Source organism: Hyperolius riggenbachi, chromosome 8 (assembly GCF_040937935.1).
Source record: "Hyperolius riggenbachi isolate aHypRig1 chromosome 8, aHypRig1.pri, whole genome shotgun sequence".
Taxonomy (NCBI): domain Eukaryota; kingdom Metazoa; phylum Chordata; class Amphibia; order Anura; family Hyperoliidae; genus Hyperolius; species Hyperolius riggenbachi.
Window position 1 is genome coordinate 89,655,024 of NC_090653.1, and position 16,789 is coordinate 89,671,812.

At 42.9% G+C, this 16,789-nt stretch overlaps 17 non-coding genes across 17 annotated transcripts; 7 read left to right on the plus strand and 10 right to left on the minus strand.

The window, feature by feature from the left end:
• Positions 1-915: 915 nt before the first annotated feature.
• Positions 916-988, minus strand: TRNAR-UCG (transfer RNA arginine (anticodon UCG)). The gene has a single exon. It is a non-coding gene; the product is annotated as a tRNA-Arg (tRNA).
• Positions 989-1,265: 277 nt separating this feature from the next.
• Positions 1,266-1,375, plus strand: TRNAL-CAA (transfer RNA leucine (anticodon CAA)). The gene is made up of 2 exons: positions 1,266-1,303; positions 1,330-1,375. It is a non-coding gene; the product is annotated as a tRNA-Leu (tRNA).
• A 1,154-nt stretch (positions 1,376-2,529) lies between these two features.
• Positions 2,530-2,602, minus strand: TRNAR-UCG (transfer RNA arginine (anticodon UCG)). The gene has a single exon. It is a non-coding gene; the product is annotated as a tRNA-Arg (tRNA).
• A 1,541-nt stretch (positions 2,603-4,143) lies between these two features.
• TRNAR-UCG (transfer RNA arginine (anticodon UCG)) lies at positions 4,144-4,216 on the minus strand. Its single transcript has one exon. It is a non-coding gene; the product is annotated as a tRNA-Arg (tRNA).
• A 277-nt stretch (positions 4,217-4,493) lies between these two features.
• Positions 4,494-4,603, plus strand: TRNAL-UAA (transfer RNA leucine (anticodon UAA)). The gene is made up of 2 exons: positions 4,494-4,531; positions 4,558-4,603. It is a non-coding gene; the product is annotated as a tRNA-Leu (tRNA).
• Positions 4,604-5,756: 1,153 nt separating this feature from the next.
• TRNAR-UCG (transfer RNA arginine (anticodon UCG)) lies at positions 5,757-5,829 on the minus strand. The gene has a single exon. It is a non-coding gene; the product is annotated as a tRNA-Arg (tRNA).
• A 1,541-nt stretch (positions 5,830-7,370) lies between these two features.
• Positions 7,371-7,443, minus strand: TRNAR-UCG (transfer RNA arginine (anticodon UCG)). The gene has a single exon. It is a non-coding gene; the product is annotated as a tRNA-Arg (tRNA).
• Positions 7,444-8,984: 1,541 nt separating this feature from the next.
• TRNAR-UCG (transfer RNA arginine (anticodon UCG)) lies at positions 8,985-9,057 on the minus strand. The gene has a single exon. It is a non-coding gene; the product is annotated as a tRNA-Arg (tRNA).
• A 277-nt stretch (positions 9,058-9,334) lies between these two features.
• Positions 9,335-9,444, plus strand: TRNAL-UAA (transfer RNA leucine (anticodon UAA)). The gene is made up of 2 exons: positions 9,335-9,372; positions 9,399-9,444. It is a non-coding gene; the product is annotated as a tRNA-Leu (tRNA).
• Positions 9,445-10,597: 1,153 nt separating this feature from the next.
• TRNAR-UCG (transfer RNA arginine (anticodon UCG)) lies at positions 10,598-10,670 on the minus strand. Its single transcript has one exon. It is a non-coding gene; the product is annotated as a tRNA-Arg (tRNA).
• A 277-nt stretch (positions 10,671-10,947) lies between these two features.
• TRNAL-CAA (transfer RNA leucine (anticodon CAA)) lies at positions 10,948-11,057 on the plus strand. The gene is made up of 2 exons: positions 10,948-10,985; positions 11,012-11,057. It is a non-coding gene; the product is annotated as a tRNA-Leu (tRNA).
• Positions 11,058-12,211: 1,154 nt separating this feature from the next.
• TRNAR-UCG (transfer RNA arginine (anticodon UCG)) lies at positions 12,212-12,284 on the minus strand. The gene has a single exon. It is a non-coding gene; the product is annotated as a tRNA-Arg (tRNA).
• A 277-nt stretch (positions 12,285-12,561) lies between these two features.
• Positions 12,562-12,671, plus strand: TRNAL-CAA (transfer RNA leucine (anticodon CAA)). Its single transcript has 2 exons — positions 12,562-12,599; positions 12,626-12,671. It is a non-coding gene; the product is annotated as a tRNA-Leu (tRNA).
• A 1,153-nt stretch (positions 12,672-13,824) lies between these two features.
• On the minus strand, positions 13,825-13,897 carry TRNAR-UCG (transfer RNA arginine (anticodon UCG)). Its single transcript has one exon. It is a non-coding gene; the product is annotated as a tRNA-Arg (tRNA).
• Positions 13,898-14,174: 277 nt separating this feature from the next.
• TRNAL-CAA (transfer RNA leucine (anticodon CAA)) lies at positions 14,175-14,284 on the plus strand. The gene is made up of 2 exons: positions 14,175-14,212; positions 14,239-14,284. It is a non-coding gene; the product is annotated as a tRNA-Leu (tRNA).
• A 1,154-nt stretch (positions 14,285-15,438) lies between these two features.
• TRNAR-UCG (transfer RNA arginine (anticodon UCG)) lies at positions 15,439-15,511 on the minus strand. The gene has a single exon. It is a non-coding gene; the product is annotated as a tRNA-Arg (tRNA).
• A 277-nt stretch (positions 15,512-15,788) lies between these two features.
• On the plus strand, positions 15,789-15,898 carry TRNAL-CAA (transfer RNA leucine (anticodon CAA)). Its single transcript has 2 exons — positions 15,789-15,826; positions 15,853-15,898. It is a non-coding gene; the product is annotated as a tRNA-Leu (tRNA).
• Positions 15,899-16,789: the final 891 nt, after the last annotated feature.

The window sequence follows — 16,789 nt, forward strand, 5'->3', positions numbered from 1 at the left end:
CATCTTCTCTTCTAGTTCACTTCATCAGGATCAGAAGCTTTGGAGGCAATTTGTTTTGCTAAATCTTAAAAGGTTAGTGTACAGGTAAAGTGACAAATATGTAAGGAGACCGAACTCAGGAGATAGGTTTTGGCAATAACTTACAGGTCTTCCCTGTATGTTCTGACCTTTGGTGAAAGAGGTGGGGTTATTCCCTCTTCTGACAAGACTCATTTGTTGAAATTTCAACGGACCCTTCCTTGAAAAGAGTTCAGGTTGCAAGAAAACCAATTGCAGTGTTCCATTTGCGGTGTGGATCATATCTTTTCAGAGGAAATGACAGACATACTTTCCAAATTTCAGGCAAGAACTCTTCATATAAATTGGGAACCGAGGCAACCTTTTGAAATTGTTGAGCTTGCAACAAGAAGGAATCGCATCGTGCCACTTGACATGCTGTGTCTGCACCTTTGTAAAAGTCTGGCTTACAGCAGAATTGCAGACAAGGATTTCCTAAATCATATAGGAAATTAATTTTCTCATGTTAGTAAACAAAATGCTTAGCAGAAAGGGAGATGCCACCATGAATGTTTGAACCCTGGGTCATATAGTTTACTTAGAGTCTCTTCCCAGGTCCATCAGGGTATTGGGTTCAAAGTAAGGCAAAGGTTAGAATCCCAGTGTGGACTAGCAGTGTTTATTTGAGGTTGATTTAAAACTTTGCTGGGACTTGCACAAGTTGTAAGAAAAGAGTTAGCGTCATTGACATTGTGGTGAAAGCTCAGCAAAAACAGCCACCTTTGTAGCTGTAAACAGTCAAGGGCAGGGATTGAATGATAAGCATGAGTGAGGAAGCACAGGCTTTTGCAAAGTCTCCGAGGACATTTACAACAAGAGGAGCAAATACTCTACAGAAGTGACAAGAACAGAGCTCAACGACCACGAAGTGACTCAAACCCTCAATCTTCTGATCCGAAGTCAGACGCCTTATCCATTAGGCCACGCGGTCTCATGCCTCTTAATGAAGAAACCATTTTCCACTGGAAACAGCCACCGCATAGGAAAAGACGCTCAAGGAGCACAAAGGATTTCATTTGTTAGAGCAGGCACATGACATTGCTGTCTAAGGTATTGCAGTGATCCAAAATGGCAGTTTGATGAGTGTTTTCAGAGAAAAAAACATGCCTTGCAGTGTTCATGAAGTCTTCTAGGCTAAGTTTGTGGTTGTCTCTTCTCTGTTAAGTATAGTCATTGTGCCAGCTGCATGGGTGCATAGTACACCGCTTGTCAGGATGGCCGAGTGGTCTAAGGCGCCAGACTCAAGAGGCTTCTCTTCCCTTCTCATGGGCCTTCTGGTCTCTGAATGGAGGCGTGGGTTCAAATCCCACTTCTGACAGAGCTTTTTCACTTTGTCCATCATGGCACATTGGTCAGGCCTGCCACAACAAGCTCTTGGGTCTTTTCATTTACTAGGCTCTTCAAAGGGCCTTCTCAACAGCAACCTCACATGGACTTTTGGAAAATCTCGCAGAAAAGGAACAAGGCCGACTTTTTTCTACAAGCTTTCTAACACACGTTTTACAAACTGACAAATTCCATCCCCTTTGGCACACCTACAGTCATATGGGTTAGCTCATCTTCTCTTCTAGTTCACTTCATCAGGATCAGAAGCTTTGGAGGCAATTTGTTTTGCTAAATCTTAAAAGGTTAGTGTACAGGTAAAGTGACAAATATGTAAGGAGACCGAACTCAGGAGATAGGTTTTGGCAACAACTTACAGGTCTTCCCTGTATGTTCTGACCTTTGGTGAAAGAGGTGGGGTTATTCCCTCTTCTGACAAGACTCATTTGTTGAAATTTCAACGGACCCTTCCTTGAAAAGAGTTCAGGTTGCAAGAAAACCAATTGCAGTGTTCCATTTGCGGTGTGGATCATATCTTTTCAGAGGAAATGACAGACATACTTTCCAAATTTCAGGCAAGAACTCTTCATATAAATTGGGAACCGAGGCAACCTTTTGAAATTGTTGAGCTTGCAACAAGAAGGAATCGCATCGTGCCACTTGACATGCTGTGTCTGCACCTTTGTAAAAGTCTGGCTTACAGCAGAATTGCAGACAAGGATTTCCTAAATCATATAGGAAATTAATTTTCTCATGTTAGTAAACAAAATGCTTAGCAGAAAGGGAGATGCCACCATGAATGTTTGAACCCTGGGTCATATAGTTTACTTAGAGTCTCTTCCCAGGTCCATCAGGGTATTGGGTTCAAAGTAAGGCAAAGGTTAGAATCCCAGTGTGGACTAGCAGTGTTTATTTGAGGTTGATGTAAAAACTTTGCTGGGACTTGCACAAGTTGTAAGAAAAGAGTTAGCGTCATTGACATTGTGGTGAAAGCTCAGCAAAAACAGCCACCTTTGTAGCTGTAAACAGTCAAGGGCAGGGATTGAATGATAAGCATGAGTGAGGAAGCACAGGCTTTTGCAAAGTCTCCGAGGACATTTACAACAAGAGGAGCAAATACTCTACAGAAGTGACAAGAACAGAGCTCAACGACCACGAAGGGACTCAAACCCTCAATCTTCTGATCCGAAGTCAGACGCCTTATCCATTAGGCCACGCGGTCTCATGCCTCTTAATGAAGAAACCATTTTCCACTGGAAACAGCCACCGCATAGGAAAAGACGCTCAAGGAGCACAAAGGATTTCATTTGTTAGAGCAGGCACATGACATTGCTGTCTAAGGTATTGCAGTGATCCAAAATGGCAGTTTGATGAGTGTTTTCAGAAAAAAAAACATGCCTTGCAGTGTTCATGAAGTTTTCTAGGCTAAGTTTGTGGTTGTCTCTTCTCTGTTAAGTATAGTCATTGTGCCAGCTGCATGGGTACATAGTACACCGCTTGTCAGGATGGCTGAGTGGTCTAAGGTGCCAGACTCAAGAGGCTTCTCTTCCCTTCTCATGGGCCTTCTGGTTTCCGAATGGGGGTGTGGGTTCAAATTCCACTTCTGACAGAGCTTTTTCACTTTGTCCATCATGGCACATTGGTCAGGCCTGCCAAAACAAGCTCTTGGGTCTTTTCATTTACTAGGCTCTTCAAAGGGCCTTCTCAACAGCAACCTCACATGGACTTTTGGAAAATCTCGCAGAAAAGGAACAAGGCCGACTTTTTTCTACAAGCTTTCTAACACACGTTTTACAAACTGACAAATTCCATCCCCTTTGGCACACCTACAGTCATATGGGTTAGCTCATCTTCTCTTCTAGTTCACTTCATCAGGATCAGAAGCTTTGGAGGCAATTTGTTTTGCTAAATCTTAAAAGGTTAGTGTACAGGTAAAGTGACAAATATGTAAGGAGACCGAACTCAGGAGATAGGTTTTGGCAATAACTTACAGGTCTTCCCTGTATGTTCTGACCTTTGGTGAAAGAGGTGGGGTTATTCCCTCTTCTGACAAGACTCATTTGTTGAAATTTCAACGGACCCTTCCTTGAAAAGAGTTCAGGTTGCAAGAAAACCAATTGCAGTGTTCCATTTGCGGTGTGGATCATATCTTTTTAGAGGAAATGACAGACATACTTTCCAAATTTCAGGCAAGAACTCTTCATATAAATTGGGAACCGAGGCAACCTTTTGAAATTGTTGAGCTTGCAACAAGAAGGAATCGCATCGTGCCACTTGACATGCTGTGTCTGCACCTTTGTAAAAGTCTGGCTTACAGCAGAATTGCAGACAAGGATTTCCTAAATCATATAGGAAATTAATTTTCTCATGTTAGTAAACAAAATGCTTAGCAGAAAGGGAGATGCCACCATGAATGTTTGAACCCTGGGTCATATAGTTTACTTAGAGTCTCTTCCCAGGTCCATCAGGGTATTGGGTTCAAAGTAAGGCAAAGGTTAGAATCCCAGTGTGGACTAGCAGTGTTTATTTGAGGTTGATGTAAAAACTTTGCTGGGACTTGCACAAGTTGTAAGAAAAGAGTTAGCGTCATTGACATTGTGGTGAAAGCTCAGCAAAAACAGCCACCTTTGTAGCTGTAAACAGTCAAGGGCAGGGATTGAATGATAAGCATGAGTGAGGAAGCACAGGCTTTTGCAAAGTCTCCGAGGACATTTACAACAAGAGGAGCAAATACTCTACAGAAGTGACAAGAACAGAGCTCAACGACCACGAAAGGACTCGAACCCTCAATCTTCTGATCCGAAGTCAGACGCCTTATCCATTAGGCCACGCGGTCTCATGCCTCTTTATGAAGAAACCATTTTCCACTGGAAACAGCCACCGCATAGGAAAAGACGCTCAAGGAGCACAAAGGATTTCATTTGTTAGAGCAGGCACATGACATTGCTGTCTAAGGTATTGCAGTGATCCAAAATGGCAGTTTGATGAGTGTTTTCAGAAAAAAAAACATGCCTTGCAGTGTTCATGAAGTCTTCTAGGCTAAGTTTGTGGTTGTCTCTTCTCTGTTAAGTATAGTCATTGTGCCAGCTGCATGGGTACATAGTACACTGCTTGTCAGGATGGCCGAGTGGTCTAAGGCGCCAGACTTAAGAGGCTTCTCTTCCCTTCTCATGGGCCTTCTGGTCTCCAAATGGAGGCGTGGGTTCAAATCCCACTTCTGACAGAGCTTTTCACTTTGTCCATCATGGCACATTGGTCAGGCCTGCCTAAACAAGCTCTTGGGTCTTTTCATTTACTAGGCTCTTCAAAGGGCCTTCTCAACAGCAACCTCACATGGACTTTTGGAAAATCTCGCAGAAAAGGAACAAGGCCGACTTTTTTCTACAAGCTTTCTAACACACGTTTTACAAACTGATAAATTCCATCCCCTTTGGCACACCTACAGTCATATGGGTTAGCTCATCTTCTCTTCTAGTTCACTTCATCAGGATCAGAAGCTTTGGAGGCAATTTGTTTTGCTAAATCTTAAAAGGTTAGTGTACAGGTAAAGTGACAAATATGTAAGGAGACCGAACTCAGGAGATAGGTTTTGGCAATAACTTACAGGTCTTCCCTGTATGTTCTGACCTTTGGTGAAAGAGGTGGGGTTATTCCCTCTTCTGACAAGACTCATTTGTTGAAATTTCAACGGACCCTTCCTTGAAAAGAGTTCAGGTTGCAAGAAAACCAATTGCAGTGTTCCATTTGCGGTGTGAATCATATCTTTTCAGAGGAAATGACAGACATACTTTCCAAATTTCAGGCAAGAACTCTTCATATAAATTGGGAACCGAGGCAACCTTTTGAAATTGTTGAGCTTGCAACAAGAAGGAATCGCATCGTGCCACTTGACATGCTGTGTCTGCACCTTTGTAAAAGTCTGGCTTACAGCAGAATTGCAGACAAGGATTTCCTAAATCATATAGGAAATTAATTTTCTCATGTTAGTAAACAAAATGCTTAGCAGAAAGGGAGATGCCACCATGAATGTTTGAACCCTGGGCCATATAGTTTACTTAGAGTCTCTTCCCAGGTCCATCAGGGTATTGGGTTCAAAGTAAGGCAAAGGTTAGAATCCCAGTGTGGACTAGCAGTGTTTATTTGAGGTTGATGTAAAAACTTTGCTGGGACTTGCACAAGTTGTAAGAAAAGAGTTAGCGTCATTGACATTGTGGTGAAAGCTCAGCAAAAGCAGCCACCTTTGTAGCTGTAAACAGTCAAGGGCAGGGATTGAATGATAAGCATGAGTGAGGAAGCACAGGCTTTTGCAAAGTCTCCGAGGACATTTACAACAAGAGGAGCAAATACTCTACAAAAGTGACAAGAACAGAGCTCAACGACCACGAAGGGACTCGAACCCTCAATCTTCTGATCCGAAGTCAGACGCCTTATCCATTAGGCCACGCGGTCTCATGCCTCTTTATGAAGAAACCATTTTCCACTGGAAACAGCCACCGCATAGGAAAAGACGCTCAAGGAGCACAAAGGATTTCATTTGTTAGAGCAGGCACATGACATTGCTGTCTAAGGTATTGCAGTGATCCAAAATGGCAGTTTGATGAGTGTTTTCAGAAAAAAAAACATGCCTTGCAGTGTTCATGAAGTTTTCTAGGCTAAGTTTGTGGTTGTCTCTTCTCTGTTAAGTATAGTCATTGTGCCAGCTGCATGGGTACATAGTACACCGCTTGTCAGGATGGCTGAGTGGTCTAAGGTGCCAGACTCAAGAGGCTTCTCTTCCCTTCTCATGGGCCTTCTGGTTTCCGAATGGAGGTGTGGGTTCAAATTCCACTTCTGACAGAGCTTTTTCACTTTGTCCATCATGGCACATTGGTCAGGCCTGCCAAAACAAGCTCTTGGGTCTTTTCATTTACTAGGCTCTTCAAAGGGCCTTCTCAACAGCAACCTCACATGGACTTTTGGAAAATCTCGCAGAAAAGGAACAAGGCCGACTTTTTTCTACAAGCTTTCTAACACACGTTTTACAAACTGACAAATTCCATCCCCTTTGGCACACCTACAGTCATATGGGTTAGCTCATCTTCTCTTCTAGTTCACTTCATCAGGATCAGAAGCTTTGGAGGCAATTTGTTTTGCTAAATCTTAAAAGGTTAGTGTACAGGTAAAGTGACAAATATGTAAGGAGACCGAACTCAGGAGATAGGTTTTGGCAATAACTTACAGGTCTTCCCTGTATGTTCTGACCTTTGGTGAAAGAGGTGGGGTTATTCCCTCTTCTGACAAGACTCATTTGTTGAAATTTCAACGGACCCTTCCTTGAAAAGAGTTCAGGTTGCAAGAAAACCAATTGCAGTGTTCCATTTGCGGTGTGAATCATATCTTTTCAGAGGAAATGACAGACATACTTTCCAAATTTCAGGCAAGAACTCTTCATATAAATTGGGAACCGAGGCAACCTTTTGAAATTGTTGAGCTTGCAACAAGAAGGAATCGCATCGTGCCACTTGACATGCTGTGTCTGCACCTTTGTAAAAGTCTGGCTTACAGCAGAATTGCAGACAAGGATTTCCTAAATCATATAGGAAATTAATTTTCTCATGTTAGTAAACAAAATGCTTAGCAGAAAGGGAGATGCCACCATGAATGTTTGAACCCTGGGCCATATAGTTTACTTAGAGTCTCTTCCCAGGTCCATCAGGGTATTGGGTTCAAAGTAAGGCAAAGGTTAGAATCCCAGTGTGGACTAGCAGTGTTTATTTGAGGTTGATGTAAAAACTTTGCTGGGACTTGCACAAGTTGTAAGAAAAGAGTTAGCGTCATTGACATTGTGGTGAAAGCTCAGCAAAAGCAGCCACCTTTGTAGCTGTAAACAGTCAAGGGCAGGGATTGAATGATAAGCATGAGTGAGGAAGCACAGGCTTTTGCAAAGTCTCCGAGGACATTTACAACAAGAGGAGCAAATACTCTACAAAAGTGACAAGAACAGAGCTCAACGACCACGAAGGGACTCGAACCCTCAATCTTCTGATCCGAAGTCAGACGCCTTATCCATTAGGCCACACGGTCTCATGCCTCTTTATGAAGAAACCATTTTCCACTGGAAACAGCCACCGCATAGGAAAAGACGCTCAAGGAGCACAAAGGATTTCATTTGTTAGAGCAGGCACATGACATTGCTGTCTAAGGTATTGCAGTGATCCAAAATGGCAGTTTGATGAGTGTTTTCAGAAAAAAAAACATGCCTTGCAGTGTTCATGAAGTTTTCTAGGCTAAGTTTGTGGTTGTCTCTTCTCTGTTAAGTATAGTCATTGTGCCAGCTGCATGGGTACATAGTACACCGCTTGTCAGGATGGCTGAGTGGTCTAAGGTGCCAGACTCAAGAGGCTTCTCTTCCCTTCTCATGGGCCTTCTGGTTTCCGAATGGAGGTGTGGGTTCAAATTCCACTTCTGACAGAGCTTTTTCACTTTGTCCATCATGGCACATTGGTCAGGCCTGCCAAAACAAGCTCTTGGGTCTTTTCATTTACTAGGCTCTTCAAAGGGCCTTCTCAACAGCAACCTCACATGGACTTTTGGAAAATCTCGCAGAAAAGGAACAAGGCCGACTTTTTTCTACAAGCTTTCTAACACACGTTTTACAAACTGACAAATTCCATCCCCTTTGGCACACCTACAGTCATATGGGTTAGCTCATCTTCTCTTCTAGTTCACTTCATCAGGATCAGAAGCTTTGGAGGCAATTTGTTTTGCTAAATCTTAAAAGGTTAGTGTACAGGTAAAGTGACAAATATGTAAGGAGACCGAACTCAGGAGATAGGTTTTGGCAATAACTTACAGGTCTTCCCTGTATGTTCTGACCTTTGGTGAAAGAGGTGGGGTTATTCCCTCTTCTGACAAGACTCATTTGTTGAAATTTCAACGGACCCTTCCTTGAAAAGAGTTCAGGTTGCAAGAAAACCAATTGCAGTGTTCCATTTGCGGTGTGGATCATATCTTTTTAGAGGAAATGACAGACATACTTTCCAAATTTCAGGCAAGAACTCTTCATATAAATTGGGAACCGAGGCAACCTTTTGAAATTGTTGAGCTTGCAACAAGAAGGAATCGCATCGTGCCACTTGACATGCTGTGTCTGCACCTTTGTAAAAGTCTGGCTTACAGCAGAATTGCAGACAAGGATTTCCTAAATCATATAGGAAATTAATTTTCTCATGTTAGTAAACAAAATGCTTAGCAGAAAGGGAGATGCCACCATGAATGTTTGAACCCTGGGTCATATAGTTTACTTAGAGTCTCTTCCCAGGTCCATCAGGGTATTGGGTTCAAAGTAAGGCAAAGGTTAGAATCCCAGTGTGGACTAGCAGTGTTTATTTGAGGTTGATGTAAAAACTTTGCTGGGACTTGCACAAGTTGTAAGAAAAGAGTTAGCGTCATTGACATTGTGGTGAAAGCTCAGCAAAAACAGCCACCTTTGTAGCTGTAAACAGTCAAGGGCAGGGATTGAATGATAAGCATGAGTGAGGAAGCACAGGCTTTTGCAAAGTCTCCGAGGACATTTACAACAAGAGGAGCAAATACTCTACAGAAGTGACAAGAACAGAGCTCAACGACCACGAAAGGACTCGAACCCTCAATCTTCTGATCCGAAGTCAGACGCCTTATCCATTAGGCCACGCGGTCTCATGCCTCTTCATGAAGAAACCATTTTCCACTGGAAACAGCCACCGCATAGGAAAAGACGCTCAAGGAGCACAAAGGATTTCATTTGTTAGAGCAGGCACATGACATTGCTGTCTAAGGTATTGCAGTGATCCAAAATGGCAGTTTGATGAGTGTTTTCAGAAAAAAAAACATGCCTTGCAGTGTTCATGAAGTCTTCTAGGCTAAGTTTGTGGTTGTCTCTTCTCTGTTAAGTATAGTCATTGTGCCAGCTGCATGGGTACATAGTACACTGCTTGTCAGGATGGCCGAGTGGTCTAAGGCGCCAGACTTAAGAGGCTTCTCTTCTCTTCTCATGGGCCTTCTGGTCTCCAAATGGAGGCGTGGGTTCAAATCCCACTTCTGACAGAGCTTTTCACTTTGTCCATCATGGCACATTGGTCAGGCCTGCCTAAACAAGCTCTTGGGTCTTTTCATTTACTAGGCTCTTCAAAGGGCCTTCTCAACAGCAACCTCACATGGACTTTTGGAAAATCTCGCAGAAAAGGAACACGGCCGACTTTTTTCTACAAGCTTTCTAACACACGTTTTACAAACTGATAAATTCCATCCCCTTTGGCACACCTACAGTCATATGGGTTAGCTCATCTTCTCTTCTAGTTCACTTCATCAGGATCAGAAGCTTTGGAGGCAATTTGTTTTGCTAAATCTTAAAAGGTTAGTGTACAGGTAAAGTGACAAATATGTAAGGAGACCGAACTCAGGAGATAGGTTTTGGCAATAACTTACAGGTCTTCCCTGTATGTTCTGACCTTTGGTGAAAGAGGTGGGGTTATTCCCTCTTCTGACAAGACTCATTTGTTGAAATTTCAACGGACCCTTCCTTGAAAAGAGTTCAGGTTGCAAGAAAACCAATTGCAGTGTTCCATTTGCGGTGTGAATCATATCTTTTCAGAGGAAATGACAGACATACTTTCCAAATTTCAGGCAAGAACTCTTCATATAAATTGGGAACCGAGGCAACCTTTTGAAATTGTTGAGCTTGCAACAAGAAGGAATCGCATCGTGCCACTTGACATGCTGTGTCTGCACCTTTGTAAAAGTCTGGCTTACAGCAGAATTGCAGACAAGGATTTCCTAAATCATATAGGAAATTAATTTTCTCATGTTAGTAAACAAAATGCTTAGCAGAAAGGGAGATGCCACCATGAATGTTTGAACCCTGGGCCATATAGTTTACTTAGAGTCTCTTCCCAGGTCCATCAGGGTATTGGGTTCAAAGTAAGGCAAAGGTTAGAATCCCAGTGTGGACTAGCAGTGTTTATTTGAGGTTGATGTAAAAACTTTGCTGGGACTTGCACAAGTTGTAAGAAAAGAGTTAGCGTCATTGACATTGTGGTGAAAGCTCAGCAAAAGCAGCCACCTTTGTAGCTGTAAACAGTCAAGGGCAGGGATTGAATGATAAGCATGAGTGAGGAAGCACAGGCTTTTGCAAAGTCTCCGAGGACATTTACAACAAGAGGAGCAAATACTCTACAAAAGTGACAAGAACAGAGCTCAACGACCACGAAGGGACTCGAACCCTCAATCTTCTGATCCGAAGTCAGACGCCTTATCCATTAGGCCACGCGGTCTCATGCCTCTTTATGAAGAAACCATTTTCCACTGGAAACAGCCACCGCATAGGAAAAGACGCTCAAGGAGCACAAAGGATTTCATTTGTTAGAGCAGGCACATGACATTGCTGTCTAAGGTATTGCAGTGATCCAAAATGGCAGTTTGATGAGTGTTTTCAGAGAAAAAAACATGCCTTGCAGTGTTCATGAAGTCTTCTAGGCTAAGTTTGTGGTTGTCTCTTCTCTGTTAAGTATAGTCATTGTGCCAGCTGCATGGGTACATAGTGCACCGCTTGTCAGGATGGCCGAGTGGTCTAAGGCGCCAGACTCAAGAGGCTTCTCTTCCCTTCTCATGGGCCTTCTGGTCTCCGAATGGAGGCGTGGGTTCAAATCCCACTTCTGACAGAGCTTTTTCACTTTGTCCATCATGGCACATTGGTCAGGCCTGCCAAAACAAGCTCTTGGGTCTTTTCATTTACTAGGCTCTTCAAAGGGCCTTCTCAACAGCAACCTCACATGGACTTTTGGAAAATCTCGCAGAAAAGGAACAAGGCCGACTTTTTTCTACAAGCTTTCTAACACACGTTTTACAAACTGACAAATTCCATCCCCTTTGGCACACCTACAGTCATATGGGTTAGCACATCTTCTCTTCTAGTTCACTTCATCAGGATCAGAAGCTTTGGAGGCAATTTGTTTTGCTAAATCTTAAAAGGTTAGTGTACAGGTAAAGTGACAAATATGTAAGGAGACCGAACTCAGGAGATAGGTTTTGGCAATAACTTACAGGTCTTCCCTGTATGTTCTGACCTTTGGTGAAAGAGGTGGGGTTATTCCCTCTTCTGACAAGACTCATTTGTTGAAATTTCAACGGACCCTTCCTTGAAAAGAGTTCAGGTTGCAAGAAAACCAATTGCAGTGTTCCATTTGCGGTGTGGATCATATCTTTTCAGAGGAAATGACAGACATACTTTCCAAATTTCAGGCAAGAACTCTTCATATAAATTGGGAACCGAGGCAACCTTTTGAAATTGTTGAGCTTGCAACAAGAAGAAATCGCATCGTGCCACTTGACATGCTGTGTCTGCACCTTTGTAAAAGTCTGGCTTACAGCAGAATTGCAGACAAGGATTTCCTAAATCATATAGGAAATTAATTTTCTCATGTTAGTAAACAAAATGCTTAGCAGAAAGGGAGATGCCACCATGAATGTTTGAACCCTGGGTCATATAGTTTACTTAGAGTCTCTTGCAAGGTCCATCAGGGTATTGGGTTCAAAGTAAGGCAAAGGTTAGAATCCCAGTGTGGACTAGCAGTGTTTATTTGAGGTTGATGTAAAAACTTTGCTGGGACTTGCACAAGTTGTAAGAAAAGAGTTAGCGTCATTGACATTGTGGTGAAAGCTCAGCAAAAGCAGCCACCTTTGTAGCTGTAAACAGTCAAGGGCAGGGATTGAATGATAAGCATGAGTGAGGAAGCACAGGCTTTTGCAAAGTCTCCGAGGACATTTACAACAAGAGGAGCAAATACTCTACAGAAGTGACAAGAACAGAGCTCAACGACCACAAAGGGACTCGAACCCTCAATCTTCTGATCCGAAGTCAGATGCCTTATCCATTAGGCCACGCGGTCTCATGCCTCTTTATGAAGAAACCATTTTCCACTGGAAACAGCCACCGCATAGGAAAAGACGCTCAAGGAGCACAAAGGATTTCATTTGTTAGAGCAGGCACATGACATTGCTGTCTAAGGTATTGCAGTGATCCAAAATGGCAGTTTGATGAGTGTTTTCAGAGAAAAAAACATGCCTTGCAGTGTTCATGAAGTCTTCTAGGCTAAGTTTGTGGTTGTCTCTTCTCTGTTAAGTATAGTCATTGTGCCAGCTGCATGGGTACATAGTACACCGCTTGTCAGGATGGCCGAGTGGTCTAAGGCGCCAGACTCAAGAGGCTTCTCTTCCCTTCTCATGGGCCTTCTGGTCTCCAAATGGAGGCATGGGTTCAAATCCCACTTCTGACAGAGCTTTTCACTTTGTCCATCATGGCACATTGGTCAGGCCTGCCAAAACAAGCTCTTGGGTCTTTTCATTTACTAGGCTCTTCAAAGAGCCTTCTCAACAGCAACCTCACATGGACTTTTGGAAAATCTCGCAGAAAAGGAACAAGGCCGACTTTTTTCTACAAGCTTTCTAACACACGTTTTACAAACTGACAAATTCCATCCCCTTTGGCACACCTACAGTCATATGGGTTAGCTCATCTTCTCTTCTAGTTCACTTCATCAGGATCAGAAGCTTTGGAGGCAATTTGTTTTGCTAAATCTTAAAAGGTTAGTGTACAGGTAAAGTGACAAATATGTAAGGAGACCGAACTCAGGAGATAGGTTTTGGCAATAACTTACAGGTCTTCCCTGTATGTTCTGACCTTTGGTGAAAGAGGTGGGGTTATTCCCTCTTCTGACAAGACTCATTTGTTGAAATTTCAACGGACCCTTCCTTGAAAAGAGTTCAGGTTGCAAGAAAACCAATTGCAGTGTTCCATTTGCGGTGTGAATCATATCTTTTCAGAGGAAATGACAGACATACTTTCCAAATTTCAGGCAAGAACTCTTCATATAAATTGGGAACCGAGGCAACCTTTTGAAATTGTTGAGCTTGCAACAAGAAGGAATCGCATCGTGCCACTTGACATGCTGTGTCTGCACCTTTGTAAAAGTCTGGCTTACAGCAGAATTGCAGACAAGGATTTCCTAAATCATATAGGAAATTAATTTTCTCATGTTAGTAAACAAAATGCTTAGCAGAAAGGGAGATGCCACCATGAATGTTTGAACCCTGGGCCATATAGTTTACTTAGAGTCTCTTCCCAGGTCCATCAGGGTATTGGGTTCAAAGTAAGGCAAAGGTTAGAATCCCAGTGTGGACTAGCAGTGTTTATTTGAGGTTGATGTAAAAACTTTGCTGGGACTTGCACAAGTTGTAAGAAAAGAGTTAGCGTCATTGACATTGTGGTGAAAGCTCAGCAAAAGCAGCCACCTTTGTAGCTGTAAACAGTCAAGGGCAGGGATTGAATGATAAGCATGAGTGAGGAAGCACAGGCTTTTGCAAAGTCTCCGAGGACATTTACAACAAGAGGAGCAAATACTCTACAGAAGTGACAAGAACAGAGCTCAACGACCACGAAGGGACTTGAACCCTCAATCTTCTGATCCGAAGTCAGACGCCTTATCCATTAGGCCACGCGGTCTCATGCCTCTTTATGAAGAAACCATTTTCCACTGGAAACAGCCACCGCATAGGAAAAGACGCTCAAGGAGCACAAAGGATTTCATTTGTTAGAGCAGGCACATGACATTGCTGTCTAAGGTATTGCAGTGATCCAAAATGGCAGTTTGATGAGTGTTTTCAGAGAAAAAAACATGACTTGCAGTGTTCATGAAGTCTTCTAGGCTAAGTTTGTGGTTGTCTCTTCTCTGTTATGTATAGTCATTGTGCCAGCTGCATGGGTACATAGTGCACCGCTTGTCAGGATGGCCGAGTGGTCTAAGGCGCCAGACTCAAGAGGCTTCTCTTCCCTTCTCATGGGCCTTCTGGTCTCCGAATGGAGGCGTGGGTTCAAATCCCACTTCTGACAGAGCTTTTTCACTTTGTCCATCATGGCACATTTGTCAGGCCTGCCAAAACAAGCTCTTGGGTCTTTTCATTTACTAGGCTCTTCAAAGGGCCTTCTCAACAGCAACCTCACATGGACTTTTGGAAAATCTCGCAGAAAAGGAACAAGGCCGACTTTTTTCTACAAGCTTTCTAACACACGTTTTACAAACTGACAAATTCCATCCCCTTTGGCACACCTACAGTCATATGGGTTAGCTCATCTTCTCTTCTAGTTCACTTCATCAGGATCAGAAGCTTTGGAGGCAATTTGTTTTGCTAAATCTTAAAAGGTTAGTGTACAGGTAAAGTGACAAATATGTAAGGAGACCGAACTCAGGAGATAGGTTTTGGCAATAACTTACAGGTCTTCCCTGTATGTTCTGACCTTTGGTGAAAGAGGTGGGGTTATTCCCTCTTCTGACAAGACTCATTTGTTGAAATTTCAACGGACCCTTCCTTGAAAAGAGTTCAGGTTGCAAGAAAACCAATTGCAGTGTTCCATTTGCGGTGTGAATCATATCTTTTCAGAGGAAATGACAGACATACTTTCCAAATTTCAGGCAAGAACTCTTCATATAAATTGGGAACCGAGGCAACCTTTTGAAATTGTTGAGCTTGCAACAAGAAGGAATCGCATCGTGCCACTTGACATGCTGTGTCTGCACCTTTGTAAAAGTCTGGCTTACAGCAGAATTGCAGACAAGGATTTCCTAAATCATATAGGAAATTAATTTTCTCATGTTAGTAAACAGAATGCTTAGCAGAAAGGGAGATGCCACCATGAATGTTTGAACCCTGGGTCATATAGTTTACTTAGAGTCTCTTGCAAGGTCCATCAGGGTATTGGGTTCAAAGTAAGGCAAAGGTTAGAATCCCAGTGTGGACTAGCAGTGTTTATTTGAGGTTGATGTAAAAACTTTGCTGGGACTTGCACAAGTTGTAAGAAAAGAGTTAGCGTCATTGACATTGTGGTGAAAGCTCAGCAAAAGCAGCCACCTTTGTAGCTGTAAACAGTCAAGGGCAGGGATTGAATGATAAGCATGAGTGAGGAAGCACAGGCTTTTGCAAAGTCTCCGAGGACATTTACAACAAGAGGAGCAAATACTCTACAAAAGTGACAAGAACAGAGCTCAACGACCACAAAGGGACTCGAACCCTCAATCTTCTGATCCGAAGTCAGACACCTTATCCATTAGGCCACGCGGTCTCATGCCTCTTTATGAAGAAACCATTTTCCACTGGAAACAGCCACCGCATAGGAAAAGACGCTCAAGGAGCACAAAGGATTTCATTTGTTAGAGCAGGCACATGACATTGCTGTCTAAGGTATTGCAGTGATCCAAAATGGCAGTTTGATGAGTGTTTTCAGAGAAAAAAACATGCCTTGCAGTGTTCATGAAGTCTTCTAGGCTAAGTTTGTGGTTGTCTCTTCTCTGTTAAGTATAGTCATTGTGCCAGCTGCATGGGTGCATAGTACACCGCTTGTCAGGATGGCCGAGTGGTCTAAGGCGCCAGACTCAAGAGGCTTCTCTTCCCTTCTCATGGGCCTTCTGGTCTCTGAATGGAGGCGTGGGTTCAAATCCCACTTCTGACAGAGCTTTTTTACTTTGTCCATCATGGCACATTGGTCAGGCCTGCCAAAACAAGCTCTTGGGTCTTTTCATTTACTAGGCTCTTCAAAGGGCCTTCTCAACAGCAACCTCACATGGACTTTTGGAAAATCTCGCAGAAAAGGAACAAGGCCGACTTTTTTCTACAAGCTTTCTAACACACGTTTTACAAACTGACAAATTCCATCCCCTTTGGCACACCTACAGTCATATGGGTTAGCTCATCTTCTCTTCTAGTTCACTTCATCAGGATCAGAAGCTTTGGAGGCAATTTGTTTTGCTAAATCTTAAAAGGTTAGTGTACAGGTAAAGTGCCAAATATGTAAGGAGACCGAACTCAGGAGATAGGTTTTGGCAATAACTTACAGGTCTTCCCTGTATGTTCTGACCTTTGGTGAAAGAGGTGGGGTTATTCCCTCTTCTGACAAGACTCATTTGTTGAAATTTCAACGGACCCTTCCTTGAAAAGAGTTCAGGTTGCAAGAAAACCAATTGCAGTGTTCCATTTGCGGTGTGGATCATATCTTTTCAGAGGAAATGACAGACATACTTTCCAAATTTCAGGCAAGAACTCTTCATATAAATTGGGAACCGAGGCAACCTTTTGAAATTGTTGAGCTTGCAACAAGAAGGAATCGCATCGTGCCACTTGACATGCTGTGTCTGCACCTTTGTAAAAGTCTGGCTTACAGCAGAATTGCAGACAAGGATTTCCTAAATCATATAGGAAATTAATTTTCTCATGTTAGTAAACAAAATGCTTAGCAGAAAGGGAGATGCCACCATGAATGTTTGAACCCTGGGTCATATAGTTTACTTAGAGTCTCTTCCCAGGTCCATCAGGGTATTGGGTTCAAAGTAAGGCAAAGGTTAGA